Source organism: Leptodactylus fuscus, chromosome 3 (assembly GCF_031893055.1).
Source record: "Leptodactylus fuscus isolate aLepFus1 chromosome 3, aLepFus1.hap2, whole genome shotgun sequence".
Lineage (NCBI taxonomy): Eukaryota > Metazoa > Chordata > Amphibia > Anura > Leptodactylidae > Leptodactylus > Leptodactylus fuscus.
Window position 1 is genome coordinate 35131668 of NC_134267.1, and position 6000 is coordinate 35137667.

The window sequence follows — 6000 nt, forward strand, 5'->3', positions numbered from 1 at the left end:
CTCTCCTCTCTCCTTCCTGGCCTCACATCTCTCCCTCCAGGCCTCACATCTCTCTCCTCTCTCCCTCCAGGCCTCACTCATCTCTCCCACCAGGCCTCACACCTCTCTCCTTTTTCCCTCCTTGACTCACTCCCCTCTCCCTCCAGGCCTCACATCTCTCTCCTCTCTCCCTCCAGGCCTCACATCTCTCTCCTCTCTCCCTCCAGGCCTCACATCTCTCTCCTCTCTCCCTCCTGGACTCACATCTCTCCCTCCAGGCCTCACATCTCTCTCCTCACTCCCTCCAGGCCTCACCACTCTCTCCCTCCAGGCCTCACATTTCTCTCCTCTCTCCCTCCAGGCCTCACATCTCTCTCCTCTCTCCCTCCAGGCCTCACATCTCTCTCCTCTCTCCCTCCTGGACTCACTCCTCTCTCCCTCCAGGCCTCACATATCTCTCCTCTCTCCCTCCAGGCCTCACATCTCTCTCCTCTCTCCCTCCAGGCCTCACATCTATCTCCTCTCTTCCTCCAGGCCTCACATCTCTCTCCTCTCTCCCTCCAGGCCTCACATCTCTCTCCTCTCTCCCTCCAGGCCTCACATCTCTCTCCTCTCTCCCTCCAGGCCTCACATCTCTCTCCTCTCTCCCTCCAGGCCTCACATCTCTCCTCTCTCCCTCCAGGCCTCACATCTCTCTCCTCTCTCCCTCCTGGACTCACATCTCTCTCCTCACTCCCTCCAGGCCTCACCACTCTCTCCCTCCAGGCCTCACATTTCTCTCCTCTCTCCCTCCAGGCCTCACATCTCTCTCCTCTCTCCCTCCAGGCCTCACATCTCTCTCCTCTCTCCCTCCTGGACTCACTCCTCTCTCCCTCCAGGCCTCACATCTCTCTCCTCTCTCCCTCCAGGCCTCACATCTCTCTCCTCTCTCCCTCCAGGCCTCACATCTCTCTCCTCTCTCCCTCCTGGCCTCACATCTCTCTTCCTCCAGGCCTCACATTTCTCTCCTCTCTCCCTCCAGGCCCCACATCTCTCTCCCTCCATTTCTCACATCTCCCTCCTCTCTCCCTCCTGGCCTCACTCATCTCTCCCACCAGGCCTCACACCTCTCTCCTTTTTCCCTCCTTGACTCACGCCCCTCTCCCTCCAGGCCTCACATCTCTCTCCTCTCTCCCTCCAGGCCTCACATCTCTCTCCTCTCTCCCTCCTGGACTCACATCTCTCCCTCCAGGCCTCACATCTCTCTCCTCACTCCCTCCAGGCCTCACCACTCTCTCCCTCCAGGCCTCACATCTCTCTCCTCTCTCCCTCCAGGCCTCACATCTCTCTCCTCTCTCCCTCCAGGCCTCACATCTCTCTCCTCTCTCCCTCCTGGACTCACTCCTCTCTCCCTCCAGGCCTCACATATCTCTCCTCTCTCCCTCCAGGCCTCACATCTCTCTCCTCTCTCCCTCCAGGCCTCACATCTATCTCTTCTCTTCCTCCAGGCCTCACATCTCTCTCCTCTCTCCCTCCAGGCCTCACATCTCTCTCCTCTCTCCCTCCAGGCCTCACATCTCTCTCCTCTCTCCCTCCAGGCCTCACATCTCTCTCCTCTCTCCCTCCAGGCCTCACATCTCTCCTCTCTCCCTCCAGGCCTCACATCTCTCTCCTCTCTCCCTCCTGGACTCACATCTCTCTCCTCACTCCCTCCAGGCCTCACCACTCTCTCCCTCCAGGCCTCACATTTCTCTCCTCTCTCCCTCCAGGCCTCACATCTCTCTCCTCTCTCCCTCCAGGCCTCACATCTCTCTCCTCTCTCCCTCCTGGACTCACTCCTCTCTCCCTCCAGGCCTCACATCTCTCTCCTCTCTCCCTCCAGGCCTCACATCTCTCTCCTCTCTCCCTCCAGGCCTCACATCTCTCTCCTCTCTCCCTCCTGGCCTCACATCTCTCTACCTCCAGGCCTCACATTTCTCTCCTCTCTCCCTCCATTTCTCACATCTCCCTCCCTCCATTTCTCACATCTCCCTCCTCTCTCCCTCCTGGCCTCACTCATCTCTCCCACCAGGCCTCACACCTCTCTCCTTTTTCCCTCCTTGACTCACTCCCCTCTCCCTCCAGGCCTCACATCTCTCTCCTCTCTCCCTACAGGCCTCACATCTCTCTCCTCTCTCCCTCCAGGCCTCACATCTCTCTCCTCTCTCCCTCCTGGACTCACATCTCTCCCTCCTGGACTCACATCTCTCCCTCCAGGCCTCACATCTCTCTCCTCACTCCCTCCAGGCCTCACCACTCTCTCCCTCCAGGCCTCACATTTCTCTCCTCTCTCCCTCCAGGCCTCACATCTCTCTCCTCTCTCCCTCCAGGCCTCACATCTCTCTCCTCTCTCCCTCCTGGACTCACTCCTCTCTCCCTCCAGGCCTCACATATCTCTCCTCTCTCCCTCCAGGCCTCACATTTCTCTCCTCTCTCCCTCCAGGCCTCACATCTATCTCCTCTCTTCCTCCAGGCCTCACATCTCTCTCCTCTCTCCCTCCAGGCCTCACATCTCTCTCCTCTCTCCCTCCAGGCCTCACATCTCTCTCCCTCCTGGACTCACTCCTCTCTCCCTCCAGGCCTCACATCTCTCTCCTCTCTCCCTCCAGGCCTCAGATCTCTCTCCTCTCTCCCTCCAGGCCTCACATCTCTCTCCTCTCTCCCTCCAGGCCTCACATCTCTCTCCTCTCTCCCTCCTACACTAACCCCCTACCACTACTCTCCTCCTAGTAATCTACTATAGGATACTAATGATAATAATGTACTATAATGGATAACAGATATATGTATTCTATGTAATTAACTATATGTTTAAATATACACAATACACAACTTATACTTACAGTATATAGTATATAATGTTTAAGTGACAAGTATGTAACTACAGATTTATGTACATGCAGTACACAGCTTACATTAATTGCATTTACAACTCTATCTAGATCCCTATAGCCTCACATGTCTCCTCTCTCCCTCCAGGCCTCACATCTCTCTCCTCTCTCCCTCCTGGACTCACATCTCTCTCCTCTCTCCCTTCAGGCCTCACATCTCCTCTCTCCCTTCAGGCCTCACATCTCTCTCCTCTCTCCCTCCAGGCCTCACATCTCTCTCCTCTCTCCCTCCAGGCCTCACATCTCTCCTCTTTCCCTCCAGACCTTACATCTCTCTCCTCTCTCCCTCCTGGACTCACATCTCTCCCTCCAGGCCTCACATCTCTCTCCCTCGAGGCCTCACATCTCTCTCCTCTCTCCCTCCAGGCCTCACATCTCTCTCCTCTCTCCCTCCTACACTAACCCCCTACCACTACTCTCCTCCTAGTAATCTACTATAGGATACTAATGATAATAATGTACTATAATGGATAACAGATATATGTATTCTATGTAATTAACTATATGTTTAAATATACACAATACACAACTTATACTTACAGTATATAGTATATAATGTTTAAGTGACAAGTATGTAACTACAGATTTATGTACATGCAGTACACAGCTTACATTAATTGCATTTACAACTCTATCTAGATCCCTATAGCCTCACATGTCTCCTCTCTCCCTCCAGGCCTCACATCTCTCTCCTCTCTCCCTCCTGGACTCACATCTCTCTCCTCTCTCCCTTCAGGCCTCACATCTCCTCTCTCCCTTCAGGCCTCACATCTCTCTCCTCTCTCCCTCCAGGCCTCACATCTCTCTCCTCTCTCCCTCCAGGCCTCACATCTCTCCTCTTTCCCTCCAGACCTTACATCTCTCTCCTCTCTCCCTCCTGGACTCACATCTCTCCCTCCAGGCCTCACATCTCTCTCCCTCGAGGCCTCACATTTCTCTCCTCTCTCCCTCCAAGCCTCACATCTCTCTCCTCTCTCCCTCCAGGCCTCACATCTCTCTCCTCTCTCCCTCCTGGACTCACCCCTTTCTCCCTCCAGGCCTCACATCTCTCTCCTCTCTCCCTCCTGGCCTCACATTTCTCTCCTCTCTCCCTCCTGGCCTCACATCTCTCTCCTCTCTCCTTCCTGGCCTCACATCTCTCTCCCTCCAGGCCTCACATTTCTCTCCTCTCTCCCTCCAGGCCTCACATCTCTCTCCTCTCTCCCTCCATTTCTCACATCTCCCTCCTCTCTCCCTCCTGGCCTCACTCATCTCTCCCTCCAGGCCTCACACCTCTCTCCTTTGTCCCTCCTTGACTCACTCCCCTCTCCCTCCAGGCCTCACATCTCTCTCCTCTCTCCCTCCAGGCCTCACATCTCTCCCCTTTCTCCTTCCAGGCCTCACATCTCTCCTCTTTCCCTCCAGTCCTCACATGTCTCTCCTCTCTCCCTCCAGGCCTCACATCTCTCCCCTCTCTCCCTCCAGGCCTCACATCTCTCCCCTCTCTCCCTCCAGGCCTCACATCTCTCTCCTCTCTCCCTCCAGGCCTCACATCTCTCTCCTCTCTCCCTCCAGGCCTCACATATCTCTCCTCTCTCCCTCCAGGCCTCACATCTCTCTCCCTCCAGGCCTCACATCTCTCTCCTCTCTCCATCCAGGCCTCACATCTCTCTCCTCTCTCCCTCCAGGCCTCACATATCTCTCCTCTCTCCCTCCAGGCCTCACATCTCTCTCCTCTCTCCCTCCAGGTCTCACATCTCTCTCCTCTCTCCCTCCAGGCCTCACATCTCTCTCCTCTCTCCCTCCAGGCCTCACATCTCTCTCCTCTCTCCCTCCAGGCCTCACATCTCTCTCCTCTCTCCCTCCAGGCCTCACATCTCTCTCCTCTCTCCCTCCAGGCCTCACATCTCTCTCCTCTCTCCCTCCAGGCCTCACATCTCTCTCCTCTCTCCCTCCAGGCCTCACATCTCTCTCATCCCTCCCTTTTAGATGCAAATAAATACATAATTCTTCCTGATTCCCTGTGAGTGCCAGCAATTCCTTTTGGTTATGGCGGTGAGATGCCTTTTCTGAGCACCCAAACTAACAACTACCGAGTGACAGCCCACTACAATCAATGGTAGAAGTAATAGTGGGCATACATATGTTCTGTATCCATAGAGGGCCAGCAGTGACTATAATGTCCTCTGGTGGGCCCGGGGACCCCCGTCTGTCACTGTATCACATATTACAGATATATACAGTAAGATAATAGGGGATAATAAGCATTTCTATCAGGGCCAGGTGTATGGAGGGGCCAGGTAGGAGCAGTGATATGGACCTAATAGAATAGTGTCTGTACAATAGAAGTCACCGGCACAATAACAATATACATTGCTCTTATTTATTAGGAGACAATTATCCAGAAGATCTTCTAGTCCAGTGAAGTCCATCATGGTAAGTCATGCAGCAGTGAGATATATATAATATGACAGAATTGATATATTTAGGGTTTTTTCCCCCATAAACCTAAATCTGAGTCCTGTATGGAGCCTATGTAAGCACATTGTTATACATCTGATGTCATGTGATGATCTCCCACCAGCTTATACTGGAGCTCATACATTTGTCCTGGCCATACTGTCGCCTCTTTCCTACCTTTATGGGAACCCCACAGGGAGCTGGGGGATGGGAGAGAAGCTACAAGTGTCCCATTGCCCATGAAATCTTATTAGAAATGACTGGAGACATTCATGTAAATGTTTCCTATAAACAGGGAGAAGCTGATGTGAAGAGAGACTAATACTGGTCAGTTCCTCACAGTCGCCCCCTAGTGTTCCCTGTAATACAGTCTGTGTAATGATCAGTCATGTCATAAGATCTTCAGTATTAGATCCCGCTCACTTACCAGCGTCCTCCGGTCTGCAGAGCGCTCACGTGGACGTCTTCTCTCATCTAATAACTGACCGCAGATAACTGATTTTTCTAATTCCTGTCCTGCAATCCTATTGGTTGTGGCTGCGGTTACCATGGTGACAGATGATGCAGCCTGAGGAGTTAACCGTTTAAATGCCAACACTGTTTTATCAACAAGGCCTTTGTATCTGTCTATTCACATTACTGTATAAGGTCTTGTTTATTGCAGGATAAGACA